Source organism: Pseudonaja textilis, chromosome 3, assembly GCF_049901715.1.
Source record: "Pseudonaja textilis isolate UNSWEBS1 chromosome 3, rPseTex1.2, whole genome shotgun sequence".
NCBI lineage: Eukaryota > Metazoa > Chordata > Lepidosauria > Squamata > Elapidae > Pseudonaja > Pseudonaja textilis.
In genome coordinates this window covers 73,715,899-73,735,148 of record NC_141992.1, presented here as the reverse complement: position 1 = coordinate 73,735,148, position 19,250 = coordinate 73,715,899, and the positions used below count along the sequence as shown (strand labels likewise).

The following is a 19,250-nucleotide window of genomic DNA, read 5'->3' as shown; positions in this document are numbered from 1 at the left end:
AAAGACTTTTAAAAGTAATAGTTTTATGTGAAAACAGAAGACTTTACTCAACAATATCCAGGTATATATTTTACCATCAAATTTGTAACTTTTGTAAAGAGATAAAATTAAATGTATCATGCACATTATCTACAATAATTTTAGCAATCAGTGGTTCTCTGCATGATGCACTGATTTATGATTATAGTTTTTATTACACTAAGTAACAAATTCAAGTAAGAGCCAAGTATCACTGGAACACTATCTGTGCATACATAAGTCATGTATTTGAGACAGATGACTTTACAAATTAAAGTAATAAATAAACCAATCAGTTTTCCAATAAAAATTTAATAAAACAAGATGGGGGGGTGGGACATCAGAAGGTTTTGAGGTGATTCTCAATTGCTTTGAAAAAGCAGTTCTTCTTTCACACCTCCATTGTCAGTGAATAAAATGTAAGCAGGCAACAGACAAAATTGTGGTACATATTTTTGAACTGTAAAAAAAGGATAATATATCTGACCAGATGCTAAATACAAGATTTTACAGAAATACTGAAAAGGGAAAAACCTGATACATTTTTCATTTTCAGCTTCATGTTCAGTATTAGTTGTTTTCAGCAAGCAAGATATTAAAAGAGATTCTCTTGTATTATTGTTTTCTTGCTTAAGAATTAGAAATGTACTTCCTAAGATGCCCATTTGTCCCACTTCAGCCAATACTTGATTATTTGTTTTAATAAAATGCAAATCCAAGTATTTCCACTTTTAACAAGCTGAACAACAAAAATTCCTTTGGCTTGTCTTTCAAAGTATTGTGACTAGAATGTTGCTCAAAAAAACTAAACCTCATGCATTAATACTAAGAATGAGTAATATACTATACACTGAAAATTGTCAGTCATGTTTTGTTTCTATTGCAGTGAAATTGTACTTCATATAATTGGTACTGAATGCTTGTATTTTGGCTGCAGCCATATTATATTAATGAAAAAGTATATTAAAATATTTTTCTTATGATAACAATAAATTCAACAGTTTACAGGCGCTGCTTTGCAATTTAATATTGCTATTAGGTATGCATCATTGTCACACAAAACTGACAATCCCAATCACTTCCAAATATTCATAAGCAGGCTAGAAAAATCAAGAATATCTTTCTATAATGTACTATAGCTTCTCTGTTAACCAGACAATTGCACCTACACGATGAAAATAAACTACCTTTACTGACCATTCATGGCAAAATTTACCATCTATCAATCTAACAACCTTTCCATCCAGTCTGCTCTGTCATAATCTTTCCACTGTACACCCACCTATATTTACAACTTTTTACTCCTTTTTATCAACTCGCCTAAGCCTGATTTCACTTCACCATATCGTCACCATTATTCACAATATCTTCTTTTTCTCCTTTCTATCAATCTGTCCATCATGATATCCTGGGAGCAAAGCCACTAATCTTCATAGTACTTCCCTGCCTCCTTTCAAGTCATCCCTACCACCTACTGGTTTTTTTTCCAGCTCACTAGATTTTTCAGTCAAAAAATACTGCCTATTGTTAATCTAAAGTTTCTAAAAATGTCATACATTCATGACTTAAATTAGAATTTTATCATGTCTTCCCCAGAGGGAGTGCCTCTTAGCTGGGAAACTATTCTTGTATACTATTCCAATTCTTCCCTGATTCCTGACTCTTATTACACTATGGTCCCACAAGAGACCTATCAGATGGGTGGGATGAATTTTTCAAAATATTCAGACTGTGAACATTTCTATGGAAATCAGACCCTCAAATTACTCAAATTACTCATATTTTTGGCATACCATATTCTGTAATGTCTTTTACTCTTCATGCACCCACCCTAGCTTTTCTGTCTTTCTGGTGTAGTATCATGCTATTAAGGACATTAGTAATTTAATTTTAGCTATGTTCTTCAAAACTACATATTCTTTCTCTGCACTTTCTTCAAATTGTAGTTTGTTTACATCCTCTACCTAATCCCAATTCAGTAATTTTAATTAATGATTCTAACTTCAGAATGTTTAAATATTTCATCTGTCCAGCAATAGCAGCATTTTCTTTTCTTCCAGTATGCTTTGCTCTTTTCTCTATGAAGATGAAGAAACAGTATTATTACTACTTTTCTTTAATTTATTTTAAATCCCTAACATTATGCTTAGGGACATTCCTACTGGTCCTCAATGCCATACTCTCTGCCTCACTTAATTTCTGAAAAAAAATAATTAAAAATAACAAGTGGTAGTTGTTTTACTGAAAAGCAAAGTCTCAGAATCACCATTTCCAAGAAAGAACTCCATAAATATTATTAGAAAGTAAAAGTGACAGGCGGTTAAAGACTAATACTGTATTTGGTAGTACACCAAACTCCCCCCCTCAAAAAAAACCCCAATAAAGTGGAGAGAACAGGGAATGTTCCTATGTTGGTGGCTGGAGTGGCGGAGAATTGCAAGACAGTTTTGACTTATAATGAATGGATGTTTCAGCCATTTTCTGTAAGTGCATTTAACTCTTTCTCATGATACTTTGGGAACCATTATAGTAAATGGTAAAGATTATATTTATATGTAGCATAGAGCTTTACCTAGACTTTGCTTTTTCTAAAATAAAATATTTGATCTTTACAACCAGTCTCACTGTAGCATAATTTGTATACAACTGTATTTTGTATTTGTAATAAAAAGTGTATTCTTTCTACTGCCAAAAATCAGCATAAACATTGGTAATATTAACTACTTATTCAGACTGAGAAATGTAGCTATGTTATGTTCATTCACCATACTATGACTTGAATTATCTTTTTGTGCCTTCAAGACAATGTTGGCTCCTAATAATTTCCAGGCTAAGTCCCCACCATTTTCTTGGCAAGATTTCAGAAAAGATTCCCCATTAAAATCATCAGAATTCCCCATTAAAATCATCAGAATTATTCAGGAAGTTTACTGTTTTACCTATCCTATGAGGGAGAACCAAAATCTGAATGGACATGTCTGTTAGATATGGACCTGGTTGATTACAAAATTCAGTGATTTCCTTTTCTGAAAAACTGTGTAGTGGATAAACTTCACATTATCTATTGGTGAGGAAGGAAATACATTCTTCCTGGTGTGCACTATAGGATAATCTACTGGAGACGAAATTAAAAATCAATGAGCTAAGTATGTAACTGATCTCTGATTTTATACCAATTAGTCTCAATTAACAGGGGAAAAATATCAGTCTTAACTTGGTCTGACCAATCTGAAAATATTATGCTACTCTGGAGTATTTTTTTTGTTTTCAGATGCTTCACATTATACCTTGGATAATGGCTGCATTACAGAACATTCATATTGTGCTTTATTTTAAACAGTATCATTCATTCAGGTGAACAAAGTAGCAGCTCTCCCTCACCTAACCTTCAAATGTAACACAACTAGAAAGAAGAACAAGAAGGGTTCAGTTTGTTCTGAGACACTTGGAAATCATCTTTAGCCACAGCCTAGACATATAATTCAATCTCTTGCAAATGACTATGAGAAAGAAAAGACTCAACAAATAATTGGATGGATCCAGATGAGAGAGTAAATTATTTAGATTGAAAAAGGTTGGATTAAGGTCAGAAGCTTCTAAGTTTCTGTTGGACTTTCTAAATTGGGCCTTTTTTACAGAGTGTGTGATTGGGACAAGCCCTATTTTTTGACACCAGGACTAGTTAATTACTCGATAAACATTACCGTGATGTTTGCATAGTTCCTACCTTAGTCTGCTGTATCAGAAGGTAAAAACTGCCATATAAGAATCCAAATGCAAAATAAAAATAAAAGACAGACCCATTGCTTTCCTAGAATTCTCATTAGTGTTCAGTGCTCAGGGACTTCCTATATGCAATGAGGATACTCAGCTTTATTGCAAATACTGTATACTTTCAGCCCATTATATACACTTGCCCTTTTGACCATACAATCCAGACATAATACAAATAACTCAATAGCTGTAGAATCAAAACATTTCTACAATACTTCTTAAGGCCATCTAAATGGTATGGATTCAGATCCCTCCATGCCACATTTAATCTTTCTGCATCAAGAAATTAAGACAAAAGTAAAAGCAAATAACAACTGCTATGATATAGTCTTGCAGACTAGTACAAACATGGATGGAAACATTCCTGTTAATATAACTTATTGAAATAGAGAAGCTTACTATAGTTAAGGAGATAGACAAATGAATGCATAAATATTTTAAACATTGCTAACTGAAACATACACATAAGGAAATTATATGAAACTCAAGTTTCAAGGACAGGATGTTCCCAAGTATCTGTTGATAGATGAAGGATCTGCATGGCTTCATAATTCAGCAACAATATAAAGGTTTTCTTTGGGATGAGAGAGCATGCATAGAACCGGCCTTCAGGGAGTGGAGCAAATAGCCAAGGGCAAGAGTATAGAAGCACCGCCTCTTGACTTTCAGAAATCCTGCCAAGGAAACAATCCCTCAGTCTGAAATTCAACTACAGTAGCTGCATACATCCATTTATTCCTTGCTGGCAGATAGTGAGAAAGACTAGTGAGAAAGCACTGACATAAGGAAAGCATACAAAAGTTGAACAATTGGAATAGCACTTACACCTTAGGAAGCCTTTTGTCTTAAACAACTTCAGGAACCAATTACTATTGAACTCACTCTACCTCCACTGTATATCATTGTGGAATATGCATTTGGGATGCTGAAAATGCATTTCTGTTGCCTATAAATGATTGGAGAGTAAGAGGAATTTGATAAGTTTATCAGAGAAAGCAGTCAAAGTCATGATGATATGTACCTATCTTCAAACACAGCCTTGAATAAGAGTCTGCTTATCATGCCTGTAAGTCAAGAGTAAATACAGAAAGCTGTCATAGATATATCCTTCAATGCCAGTAGTCCCCCAGCATTTCAGATAGAAGTAGTTATTTCCTTAGTAATGATTAATAATACCTTCTAGCATTGCCAGCCATTGCTGATACAATAAAAGGCTATCTTTGTTATTGTTATCATGGCATAATTTGTTGGATGTTGCTGGAGTGTGGGTAATAGCCTATGGAATCAAAAATATCTATATTCAGGATATATTTCCATGTCTACCATTGTAAGTTATACATCTAATAGCTGATTCCATTTCTCTCTCTGCATGTGAATATACAATATATACACTTTTTACCGACAATCTGAAAACTTCCAAAGAAATGGAATGACAAAAATTTGGTATGTGCACTTGGTACTGGATCATATGAGCTCCATTAAATACAAGATTGTGTTGTTTAACCAGAAACTCTACAAGACGAATTCTTCAAAACAATAAGTCAGTTTATGCTCTGATAATGAAGAGCAGCATATCTTCTCTCTGAAATACTTATTTTTCACTGATTTTCATCAACTATCCTTAGTACTTTGAACAGGATGAGACAGACACTCATCATCGTATTGGCTAGTCCCAACTCTGTTTTTAAATTTTCCAAACTGTTTACAAAAATAGCACTATAAAAATACATTGTAGCAATCCAAACTAGACCACACAGAATTTATTCTCTTTTGAGATTAACATAGAGATTCATAGTCCCCCCCCCAGTTTTGACTTAATCTGTTATGTGAAATGACTGAATTAGAGCTTATTTAATACATCATTTTAATGTAACAAGGAGATCCAATGAATTGATTCATTAGCAGATTGCAAATGACTGTCTCAGGCTACCAACTTTTGATTTTGCAGAAGGAAAAAAGGTTTGCTTTCTGTATAAAATCTACTTTTAGAACAGATGCAGAGTAAGACCTAATTTTGGGGGGTGGGGGGATGAAGCTAGTGTGGAGCCTGGTAGATCTGAGTGTTTGGAACAATAGTTTTTTTAAAAAAATAAACTTAAGCTTTTATTGATCTAAAATTGATTTTGAAAGGTCAATAAATACATAACTTTGAGGACCTGGTTCTATTAAAGCTGTAAGTAAAATAATGGTTAATTTCAATTCAGCTTGGAAGTAAATATAGTCAAGTTGTTAAATAATTATTTATTTGCATGCTCATCCTATGGCTGATCTTATGCATAGTGGTTGCTTTAACAATGTCCTAATCTTGCAATCTTAAAACATGTTTACTTACAAGCAAATCCTATTGAACTTATTGTTAAATATAAGGTTGCAGCTTTAGTATTTAAAGAGCAGGAACACTTTTGCTTTCAGTCCCTTATGACTCTGCTTGGCAATCTTTATAACTTGAGCAGTCTTCTGGGCAGGTGGAGGATTGTGTTCACAAACAGAATATGTCATAGGCTGTGTTCAACAGGGCCTTTGTCCTTATATGACCTCATATGAACTAATGCAAGTCTTCAGGCTTGCAGAATTTATTTTGCTTTTTTTTCTTAATTACAGCACTAAGCCCTGTACTTGTTGCCTTGTACAAAATTGGTTGTCTTATTACAACAGGATTACTGTTGATTATTTTAAACATGGTTTGTTCAATGTATCTGTTTTTTTCACTGTACATTTGGACAACACATTCAACCATAAACTAGTCACACAGAGAACGTTCACATAATATGCTTGGCTAGATTGTGATTCCACATTTTGTGACTCTGTACTTTTAATGAGTTTTGATATCAAGAAATATTTTTTAAGTACTAGTACTACTGAACCATATTAACTATTCTTCCACCCAAAAATCCTTAACTAGCCATTCCAAGATCTTGTCAATTCAACAGAATCATCTGTGATAAGGAATAATGTATTTAGCCATATCATTAAACCACTAAAAGAACTATGTCAGTCAATCTGTTGAAATCTCCTCCCCCACAATATTCAGGTTTACCCACTGCCATACCACCCCCTTCCCAAATAATAAATGTATTATACATTTGTCATTAGAGGAAACTGATTTTATTTTTTAAAATACATGCAATGAAGAATGTGATATTGTGGTATTTTAAAAAGAGATGGAGATCATATTTAATCATTCATTTTATATAGAGAGAAAATATTTCCTCCTAAGCCAACATGGGAGAAGAAAAAGGAACTGAAATGTGTTTCTATATTTTTCCCATCAGCTGGGAAATTTCTATAATATTTGCTTAAGATTGTGAGAGTTAAGCAATATTTGGTGAAGTTCATACAGTATATAGCTTTGAAATTGGTCCCTTTAAATCTCTATGTTCTGTTTGGTTGCCTAGGACAACTTTTGTAAACACTAGTGAACCTACATGTGGCCTTTGAAAAAGCTGGGAGCTGAGTCTGATGGGAAAGGCTAGGTCAATTCAGAGCAGTTGGAAGCAGACTGTGAGTATTTATGTAGAAGGGAAAGTAGTGAGGCTTTGGTGCTTTCATATGCTTACTTTTGTACTTTTGGATTTTACTTTCCAGCAATCAATGAACAATTCAATATACAGTATAGTGAATTTATTGCTATGTAATCTCTACTGAATATACTTCTGGAAACAAGATATTACTTTTGAAAGCATTAGAAATCTCCTCGCATAGGAAAAGATTGTCAAGGGTGTAGGCTTCCGATAAGTGTATATGGAGAAGACATCAGAGTCTCTTTACGTAGTCTTTTATTCTTTTCATCAATTAACATAAAAACAAATAAACTGATGTTTCAATTTTTTGAAAATTGATGTTTTTTCATTCATAATTTAAGCCATGCAGTTAAGATATTACAGACACTTTAGGATGAAGGACAGTGTTAGGAATAAATATTCAGAACTGCTATTTCCAGAAAAAAATCCTTCACATTTCTCAAAATAACTTATGTATTGCTGAAGTGTTAGCATTGCTAAATGTTAGGAAATCAGTAAACTGGAGGTTTTTGAAATTTGTTTTAGTTTATTATGTATTTCCCCAAAGCTCTGTATTTTGTATGTAGTTTATTTAGCTCATCATATATAAATATAAATACTATATAGGAAAATGATATATATATATACATATATACATATATACACACACACATACATATAATATATACATATATACATATATATATATATATATATAGTATATATATTCATCATCTTCAGGCTTCTGTCTCCATCGTAAGAAGTGACAGAGCTGGAGACAGAAGCCTGAAGATGATGAATAGACTCAACGAAACGATCCTAGATATCAAATCTTACGCGGGAGAAACTCAGAAAACAAATATATATATATATATATATATATATATATATATATATATATATATATATATATATATATATATATATTATCAATCAAGTTTTGCAGGTACTTACATGTATGGCATTCAGCTTTGTTCGGGTATTTTCCCACGTCATTGTAGTTGTGCTTTTAAAGTTGTAGCATCGCTTTGGCAGATCTCATCATCATCAGGCTTCTGTATTGTGTTTGTCTGACACAGACGAACACAGATGAACACAATACAGAAGCCTGATGATGGCGGATGAGATTCTGCCAAAATGTTGCTACAACTTTAAAAGCACAACTATAATGACGTGGGAAAATACTCGAACAAAGCTGAATACCATACATGTAAGTACCACAAAAACTTAAGAATGAATATATATATATATATATATATATATATATATATATATATATATATATATATTTGTTTTCTTATATATATATATATAAATGTACATCAAATATTCCCTATTGCTCATTTTCTTTTTAATTTGATGTTGGAATTGCTGCCTCGTGAAATTTGCAGTGCTAAATATTGAAGGCAATATAGAGATGGAACAGAAATTAAGATATCATATGTCAATGATGCAGAATAATTCATAGGAATGCCAGAGCATTATCCTAATTCTTGTTTCATTAAAAAGAGCGTTTTGTTAATCCTATATACTTTTAGGAATTTAATCTTGTATACTTTTGGCCTTCAATTTAAACTGCAGTGATTGGTTAGAATAAAACATTCATAATTCTGCTCCTCTTTCAGTTAACCTGAAATGTTATTATTTGAGATTACTGAATTCATGGCAGATATTGGGATACATGTCTATTTTGGTATAAATTTTAATTCCTATGTTCAGTAGCATTTCATTCATTCATTCATTCAGTATAACTTTCTGATCACCATGAAACTCTGTATGGTTAGCAGAGGATTTAATTAAAAAAAAACCCCAACACATCCTTAAAACATCCTCAATAACATATTGTGTTGGAGGCAACATACTTTCTCACAGGTCTTTCTAAAGGCTCGTAAAGTCAGATTCGTATGAATTTAGGGGGAAATATTATTCCCTTTGTCAGGTGCAGATGCATTAATATGTCTAGGCCTAAAACCTGACTGAAAGATTTCTGGATAATCTGCTTCCTCCAGACACTCTGATTATCTTCTCAATCCTTTTTCCAAAAAATGGAAGATTAGGACTGGTCAGAAGTTATCCAGCATCAATGCTATGTTTCTTGACGAGGGGATGGATTACTGCCTCCTTAAGAGAAAGCAGAATTAGCCCTTTACTCAAGGATGAATTCACCATCATTTGGACTCAACCAGATTTTGTCTCCTGGGATGTCTTAACTAACCCAAATGAACATGAGCTTATAAATAGATGGCTATGCCCCCAAACTCAAGGACGTAGCCCAGTGGTGATTAACCTTTTTGGACTCCTGTGCCAAAAATTGTGCATGCGTCATGTGCCAGCACCCAGAAGGCAATGCACGCCACCCCCACTCCCTATGCATGCACATGCAATCCCCACCTCCATCACCCCTTATCTGCACTGTGCCTCACAGGTGATTTTTGGTTGGTTTGAGGCCTTTTTCTGCCTCCCAGAGGCTTTAGGAAGACTTCTGCAGGCTTTTCAGGCCAAAAACTAGGCCCATTTTGTCACTTCCAGCATTTCCGGAAAAACAAGAAGTGACGAAACAGGCCTAGTTTTTGTCCTGAAAAGCCTGCGGAAGCCTCCTTAAAGTGTTTGGGAGGCCGAAAATCAGCTGTGAGGCATGTGCATGCGCAGTGAGGTAAGTTTGCCTGCAGTTCATGTGCCAGCACAAATGGCTCTGAATGCCACCTGTGGCACGTGTGCCGTAAGTTCGCCATCACGGACCTAGCTTATTGCTTCAAAGCTAACAGGCTGAAATTTCTCCTTGATAATCAAGCCAGACCATACTGCAGTCAACTCTGAAGGGCATGCAAAATTTGAGTCTACCTCACAGCAGACCAGAGCAATTTTATCTACCAGATACCTTGAGCTTTAGAGTTGCCTTTCAGATGTTTCCTTGATCCCTCCCTCCAAATGATTAGTAATCTGAAATAAGTCTATCAGTTGTCAACTCATGGATGTAATGACAGTGGAAAAATAGGTGCTAAATCAAGGTTCTTTTGCATATTCTGTTGGACTCACTCTTCATCTTTTTCCAATGGCACTATGAATTTCTTCTGTATCATCTTCCAAGGTTCTCTCAGAACCAGGGAATCTCTAGGGATCTACAAGAGGCCACACAGGGACAAACCAAAGTCATTGTCACCCTCTTATTCTAACGACTAAACCATAATCAAATTATACCTTACAGCTACAGGATTCTCCCCAAGTTCCCTATGAAGGACAGAGACCATTAGATCATGACAAGAAATAGATGTTAATATCCTTCAGATTCTGATCATATAGCAACTACACTCACTCACAGTCTCTCTCTCTCTCTCTCTCTCTCCCCCCCCCCCACCCTCTACACATTACCTGTGCTTCGCTAGAAAACTGTGTGATTGGGCTTAGTTTTGGGGGAGGAAAATAAGGGGAAAAATTCTGCCTCTGCCTACCAGCATCCATCGGTATTCATCTGGCTAGTGTCCTGTTTGGAAACTGAAACAGTATTTACCATGTGAGCAAGAAGGAGACAGCAAGGAGCCTGGGCATGGCTTAGCTCAACTGTTCTGTACTAAAGCTGATTGGTGCTGTGAAACTAAAACTGAAACTCCTCTCTGCTTGTGTTTTGCATTTGGAACAGATTTCTTTTCAGGTGGGGAGGGGGAGTAGAACTCCTTAGCATCAGAGCGTGTTAATAATATAAAAAATACTAATGCTCTGGTGGTAATTTTGAAAAATCCTTTCTTAGTGAACACCTATAAGCCAAGAGTAACATACATGCCAAATTTCAAGTTTGTAGGCTTTACAGTTCTGGAGATTTTGTGATAATACGTAAAACATATATATGATAATAGTTGATCCCCGATGACCTGACTCAGGTCTATGGTTGCCTATGAGTTACCAAGCCACTTCAGATTTTGTACTCAAGAAAAGCAGTTTGAAGTCTCCTAATACCATACACCATATCTGGGAAACTACACCTCCAATACAGAGTTGAACTGGTGAAGGAATAAACCACTACACAGCAAGGAAGGAAGTAAGTATAGCAGCAACAATCCACCTGCTTCCTAGAGACCAACTTTACAAATGGCCTTACATCTGCTTATCTGCAGAACAGCATCTCTGAAAGCCACAAGAACCTCTTGAATGACAATAGCCATTCCACCACCCTGCCCTGGAATCACCACTGGTGCCAGTCCTGAAACCCAGGTAGGACACTTCTAAAAGGAGAATGATTACTATATCTGAAATTCTGTATTTATAAAAATCTTGAAAGAAATCATCAGAATGAAATTTGTTGCTAATTGTTAGAATACTTTTGGAATAATGAAATTGGCTGTCTGTTTCTGCCAACCAATAGAAGGTTCTTTTAGAAACTAGTTTTTTTGCTCTAAATGTTGCATATATGCACTGCCCTATCCACAAAGGACATTTAAGACTTACTGATGGAGATGCAATTCAAAAATGTGAATGTTAATTCATTTGATATGGATTCACTCGGTTACTGTCATTTTGAGACTGAAATTTACAATTATATTGATTGTTGCTAGTCAAAAATTTATCTCTTCTTCTTGCCCATAAAACCAATTGTTGCTTTGTTTCTAGCATTTGTGGCAGAACCATACAGTGGTTAGTGCTAAGAAGAAATGATTGACCCAAGGTTATCCTGCTGACTTCTGTGCCTAAGGATGGACTAGAACCTGGGCTTCTCTGCTCTTAGTTCAACACCTTAACTACTATATCAGACTGATTCTCCTTGTACAGTATACATATCAGCACTTTGAATGCATTACACGTACAAGGAATTATTCATGGTTCATATGTGATATAATCAAAACGATAACATATTGAAATATAAGTTCATATCTGAGGCTGATATGTTTCCCAACATTTGAATTAGTTTTTTTACTGATGGAAAGAGAACACATATATTTTGACTAATTTTACTCATTTTTTCTGGAGTTGCTTTGTTCATGATACAAGTTCTGATACAAGGCCTTTTTATTTTTAGTTATTGTGTGTATATATAAATATATATAATTTGGCATTTAAGAGGTTAGACTAGTTCAGTTTCAGAGAAATGGAAATGCTAGTCCATTCTCACATATGGAAGTTCACTTGGTAAGGCAGTCATTCTCTCAGTCCAACCCTATCTTACAAAGTTATTGTTGTAAGAAAAAAGTAGGAACAGATAGGTTATAAATATAAAAAATCGCATTATAAGCACTACTATTTAACTAAGTACATATAAACCAGGAAATTAAAACATCACTGTTTACAGTAATGCAGTAATACATCAGTAGGAAAATCTCTATAAACTCACTAAGTTTTCCAAAGTAAATTTTTATCTTTCGGTTCCTCACATGAAGTCATTTAAGCAGCAGCAAATCACTTTATGGAGGATGTATGAGTGATGATGATAATCAATATAATCATCATAATCATGTCTATCAGAGGTAGTATTCAGCAGGTTCTGATCAGTTCTGGAGGATCGGTAGCAGAAATTTTGAGTAGTTCAGAGAATGGGAAATACTATCCGAATGGAGATTTTGCAGTATCCTTCACCTGTCACGCCCACCAAGTCACACCCACAGAACCGGTAGTAAAAACATTTGAATCCCACCACTGATGTATATGTGTGTGTGTGTGTGTGTGTGTGTGTGTGTGTGTGTATGTATGTATGTAATTCAGCTTTGTTTGGGTATTTTACCACGTCATTGTAGTTGTGCTTTTAAAGTTGTAGCAACGTTTCGGCAGAATCTCATCTGTCATCATCAGGCTTCTGTATTGTATTTGTCTAACACAGATGAACACAGACGAACACAATACAGAGGCCTGATGATGGCAGATGAGATTCTGCCAAAACGTTGCTACAACTTTAAAAGCACAACTACAATGACGTGGGAAAATACCCGAACAAAGCTGAATGCCATACATGTAAGTACCCGCAAAAACTTAAGAAAATATATACGCACACACACACATATATATACACACACACACACACACACACATGCCAATTTGATGTAGTGGTTAAGGTTCTATCATGGAAACCAGGAGGCATTAAAGCCATCTGGGTGACTTTGGACAAGTCACTCTTCTGTCAGCCCAATTCACCTCACAGGGTTGTTGTGGGAAAAAACTATGTAGGAGAAAGGAATATTGTGTGTGTTTGCAACCTTAAGTTATTTATAAAAATAATAAAGGTGGAATTTTAAGAAATCAAATATATAAATATGATTTTAATGACTTTGGCTCTTCAGTAGCCAAGTTGTGTGAGTGTGGCCCACAAATTTGGGCAAATCTAGAAAATGAGTTGAGCAAACCATATTTAAATTAATCATGGGTAGGCAAACTCAGAACCACTTTGTGTAATGGTTAACACAAGGCTACAAACTGGGAGATTATGAATTTTTGTTCCACATTAGACACAAAAACCATCCGTGTGATTTTTGGCCAATCACTGTCTTTTAGCCCTAGAAAGCAGGTAATCGGAAACTACTTCTGAAAAAGTCATGCCAGGAAATTTCATAGACTAGTCCAGACAGTTGCCAGGAGTAAAAAAAAACGGATACATTTGCACACATACACATACAGCAAACTCAGCTACTGCCTTAAAATTGATTTCTTTTTCTTGTGTTGCTTTTGCTTTCATATGAATATTAGGTACTTTACTATTAATAGATTTTTTTCAGGAAGCAAGAGACAAAGCTATGAATGGGTTGAGACTCAAGAAAAAAGATATTAGTTTTTTATAATCATATTGAGTTTTTCCATATGTATATGCGGGAGAGAGAGAGAGCGAGAGCATTAGCTATGTAAAAATGTAAGTCATATGACAAAACATACTACTACTTGGGCATGTAGGTATATGCCATAAACCAAATGGCATTCTCCTTGGCCCTGAGCTTGGTTTATAATTCAACGCTGTTTTTAAATTGTGAAAAACAAAATATATATTGAGGTATGTAGGATGGAAAATGAATAAATACTACTATAGGGTTATATGTAAGACAAAAAAGGATTTTTTTTCATGTAGATGGGAATAATTTTCAATTCATTTTAAAATAATTTTTAGCACAAGATTATAAATTATCAAAATGGTAGAGTTGTATAGCATCTCTACAGTAAAGAAAGCTTTATTACCAGAGGGAAAATTCACTAGAGATTTCCATTCTGAATAATTCATTAAGTGCACATGGGTCCTCCTTTTTGCCTATTGCAAGAGATGTCTTTCATAAAATCTGGAGTCATGGGCTCTAATTTTTCATTTAAAACTACAGTCAAAGCGAACCACCAAGCCAACATTAAGACTGAATTATATCAATTGATTTTTAATAAAGTAATGTCAACGGCATTGATTATTCAGTGTTACATGTTGTATAATAATTTAGGAACATATTTCTTCATGTCTGTCACATAGGACTCACTGTGTGTGGGAGGGCAGCTATATAAACCTGATTAATAAATAAATGTAGGGGTTTTTCTATCAATTGAAGAACCAAGACCAGAGAATGATTCCCATATGACCTGGGTTTAATTTACTGTTTAAAAATTGAATACTAGTATATACCTCTCTCTCACCATCCAACTATTCGCATTTAATAGACCTTTAACACTGTATACATATTCAAAAATACTTTGATACTTTGGTTTAGGTATTTTACTTTGTATACATATACATCAATAAGATTTACTTTTTTCTATTATACATACAGCACATATACATACAGTAAGATTAGGTGCTTATTGTGTATAGTTTTTATGATAAAATAGTATTTGCTACTTATTATAAAGTATTACATATGCTTATATATATTTGTGCCTTTGAGTCAATCTTGATTCCTGTTGACTGCCTAGAAAAATCCATGCAAGTTTCTTGGCAAGATTTTTGTAAGAGGCTTGCCACCATTTTCTTCCAAGGGCTGAAACTAGCCTAAGATCACCCAGCTGGCTTGTGCCTGAAGAGGGACTATTGCTCATGGTCTCTAGCTAGGTGCCTTAACCACTATCCCAAAGTGGCCCTCTTACTTTATTTAGAAAACATGCATTTTCAATAATATCGTTTTAATTAATAGCTCGTTCATTATAATAGCATTAATAGCTGATTTGAGGGGGGAATTTTGGTAGAAAATGTTTGGATTTCATGTTATACTGCAGGAAAGATAGGCAGAAGACAATTTAATTGTGAATCTATCTATCTATCTATCTATCTATCTATCTATCTATCTATCTATCTATCTATCTATCTACCTACCTACCTACCCTTAGCATGCACTTTCCACCCATCCCCGTTAAAGAAAAAAAAGCCAAAACTTGTACGTCGTAGTAGATAAGGAAAAAAAAAACACCCTGATCTCTCTTGAACCTTGTAACCGATTTTGCCCCACTCTTTTTAAAAGTAAAGGATCTACAAAGAGAAGGAAATATATTATTTGCAATATAGAAAGCATATGCTTGCCTAACCTCTTACTTAACTCCTGACGCTTGGAGGTAATTTGTCACCAACCACGAGTGGGCAAAACATTGCCTATATGGATCTAATCTAGCTTTAAAAAAAATGTTATATTTTCTAAATAAATGAAGAGGGCTACTTTAGGAAAGGAATGTCATCCTTCGAATAGGAGCACGCGCGATTACGAGTCGAGGAGCGCGCGAGAAGGTGGGAAGCAGGCGACGACTGCAATCTCTTTGCTGCTTGAGCGCCGATCCCATTGAAATCGATGGGCTCTATTTACGACGGCATCTTCCCGGGGGATCACGCAGCGCAAATCCAGACGTGGTTGAGCCCAACTTTGACCCCGGAGGTCCCATCTCTCCAGTCGCCAACCTCAAATCCATTTGCATCGCCCCCTGCTTAAAGCCGCTCGAGGGAGCGGAGCCGAGGCGGGGCTTTCCACTTTCCCAACAGAAGAGGGGGGGGGACGCGGTAAGAAGCGAAGCCTCTTCCTTCAGGCCGTGCTTCAGGCCTGGCTCACTACTCCACGAAGAGCACCCCGCACCTGCTGTTACCACACGGGGCACGTGAAAGCCCCAAAGCCGCCTTTAACTGTAACGGCTCCTGTCGTGCAGTCAGCTTGCCCTCCCCCTTTTTTAGATGGTGAGTGGATTGCTCCGGCCTCTCAGCTTTACCGCAGCGCCCTCCAGTTCAGTATTTAGGTGGCCTCTGGCGAGTGTTAGAGTGGAAAGTGCTGCTGGAGAAGGGCGGGTTGGAAAGGCAATCCGCGAAAGAGGGGCTGTCGACGTCCTATAGCCGAGAGGAGCCTGTTGGAACATCACGACCCCGCCAGAAAGCCACAGTCTTGGATGGGGGGGCGGTACTTGCTGCTTGCAGGTAATTTCTGAACGTTATTTTTTCACCCTCTTGTCTCCAACCTGAGTTTCTGTATGTGTGGGGGCAGTTATCCAGTGCATCTTATTCTAGAGTAAAGCAGAGAGATGCTTTGGCAGCTTTTTCTAGCTTAACACAGACACAAAGGGTGGTGGGGTGAAATTGATGCTGCACCACTGGGAAGGGAGGGTGTCATATGAGGATGAGAGGATGGTGGAGGCAGCAGCAGCAGCAGCAGCAGCAGCTGCTAGTGATTCAGCATTGTTCCTTGCAAAAAGGAGATGAAATAAAAAGGCTTTCCTTTTGGTTGCCCATACCAGTGAGGATCTCGAGACTTTCAGTGAAGAGCTGGACCTTCAACTCCTTTTTCCAGCTGCTCTCTGCCCCCCCCACCCCTTTCTGTTTTCGTTTCCTACTTTCAAGAGCTTTGGGTTCCAACTCCTCTCTAAGATATTGTTGGAATAATGCAATAAAATATGTATTCGCATGAAATGAAAAGAAGGACCTTATCTTGGAACATTCCCTGACATTCTAAAAGTCACTTGATCCCTAATTACAGGAATGGGAGCCCATACAAAGTACATTCAGGCCTAGATGTGATAATATGACTGATGAATTTGGATTCTTTCTGTAATCCAAGAAAGAGGATATCAAATTGGTATGAAGGCACTTCGCTTCAGTGCAGTGGTTTAGAATATAAAATGGATAAGCGTCATTCTGATATGGGCATCTGTGTAAAGGAAATACTATTAATATATTTTATATGTATAAGAAATGATGTGACGATAGATTTCATTGATTGTACAGTTTCTCTTATGTTTGATAAATCATATGCAAAAGTCAGAAAATGATGTAGGTAGGATAAATACCTGCCCCAGAGGCACTGACCTGAAAGAATAAAAAGAATCATACATAAAAGACTGTCTTTTGTTGAGAAAAATCTTTCTCTGTAAATCCTTCTCTGAATAAATTGATTCATCTTAAAGATGATTCTTATGAGGATCATAGAGGTGTAAAAGGCACATCTAACCTCAGGTTCCGGATAGGAAGCCAGATTAAACTAATCAACTCTCTACAAATACATCGACTATAAGGGAGTCTATTACCTCTCTAAGTACTTTAATTTATTCCAATATTAAACTTCTGTCTTTTGTTATGAAATTATTAGTCAGATCTGCTTTCCTGTAACTTGCCCATGTTTCTATGTCCTGCATTCAAGGACAAGAGAAAGCAAATCTTGACTTTTTTAGGATATCCTTTCAGTTCGTGAATCTACTGCATCCCTGCTTCATTACAATTAGATAACAGATGAGAAATTCTGTGCAAATGTGAAGGATGTGTAAGTAGATGTGTAAAAACTGCAGAAGCAAAAATTGTTAAAATGCCTCCCATCTTTGAGTTCCTGGTCAGTCAATGTAATGAGGCAGGTGAAATAATTCTTTAGAGGACAAATGGGTTAATTATCAGCAAATGACTTCTACACTGTGAGTGGAGGAGTGTCAGCTGATTAGGTAGCAGGATGTTATTTTAAGAGGTGGGAAATTTAGGGCAGAGATGTGCTATTTTAAAAGCACTGTGAAAAAAAGTTATTTTCAGAAGGCTTTATGGAGCATTATACTTAGAGAAAATGTACTAGATTGAATATTTAAACAAAATATGAATAGCCTTTCCCCCGCTTTTTGCTCAAAAACTGCTGCTTCTGAGCTGTATTCAGCTTCTTAAGCAAACAGGAAGATAATCTTTATTTTCTGACATTCACTGTATAGTCCTTAATACATTGTGATTGAATTTATAGTAGGGATGCCACATTTGGACTGCCAACATGCAGATGTATTTATATCTTCTTGCTACCAAATAGGGATTGTATGGATTTTTGCGGCCAAGATCTATTCTTAGTTTTTAGTTTTGAAACATGCTGGATTCAGATAATGTGCTTTGAAAAGACAAAATAATTGCTTGGTTGATCTTTAGTCTGTACAGCATGTAATTTCTGAAGTATTTGTTTTGTTTATCCTTACAATAGCTATGAACAGAAGATTAAAAAGATAAAGCAATAAGGTTAATTGTGTTTTTCTGAACAAATAATGAAGCAGACTGGATTGAGGTAGATTCCATATCTTTACAATCATCTCTCCCTTGATATTTTTCATGTCTCCCTGGTTATAATTTGACTTTTAAAGCACATACTGGGCAGAGGTAGAAAATCTCTATAGACTCCCTAATGAAATTCAGCACCTCAGTGTCTATGTCTAGTAGAAGGATATATGTCAGTTGTCAGCAATATCTGAAAATACACAGATATACAGAGATGATGCAATGGTCCTAACTGAAAAAAAAGGTTCATAAGTCACTTTTTTCAGTGCCATTGTAACTTTGAACTATCATTGAACAAATGGTTGTAAGTTGAGGACTACCTGTATATCTGTGTAATATGTGGATCGAAGTATTTGTGAAAACTGATGTTTGTGGAATTATTTTGTCTTTGTGATGGTTGTGATCTTTCTGTTGCACATGTACTACTTTCAGTTCCAAGGGTCTTACCCTTTGAGCTGAAGAGAGAAAATACCTTGCATTGATGTTTCCATTTAAGGTCTGGTATTCTTTCAAGTAACTGTTTAATATATAAAATG

General features: G+C 35.8%; 1 protein-coding gene and 1 long non-coding RNA gene across 4 annotated transcripts in view; both read left to right on the top strand.

Annotated features, from left to right (window-relative positions):
- Positions 1 to 7,248: 7,248 nt before the first annotated feature.
- Positions 7,249 to 12,932, top strand: LOC113436071 (uncharacterized). Its single transcript, XR_003374022.2, has 3 exons — positions 7,249 to 7,293; positions 11,402 to 11,498; positions 11,895 to 12,932. It is a non-coding gene; the product is annotated as an uncharacterized LOC113436071 (long non-coding RNA).
- Positions 12,933 to 16,290: 3,358 nt separating this feature from the next.
- The window catches only part of TTLL7 (tubulin tyrosine ligase like 7), a 73,851-nt gene continuing 70,891 nt past the window's right edge, over positions 16,291 to 19,250 (top strand). For 2 of the 3 annotated variants that reach the window (XR_015742899.1, XM_087930094.1), the window contains exon 1: positions 16,291 to 16,623. The gene's annotated coding sequence lies outside the window, so the exon portion shown is untranslated. The remainder of the gene's footprint in view (positions 16,624 to 19,250) is intronic. The other variant, XM_026700114.2, reaches the window with a different exon arrangement.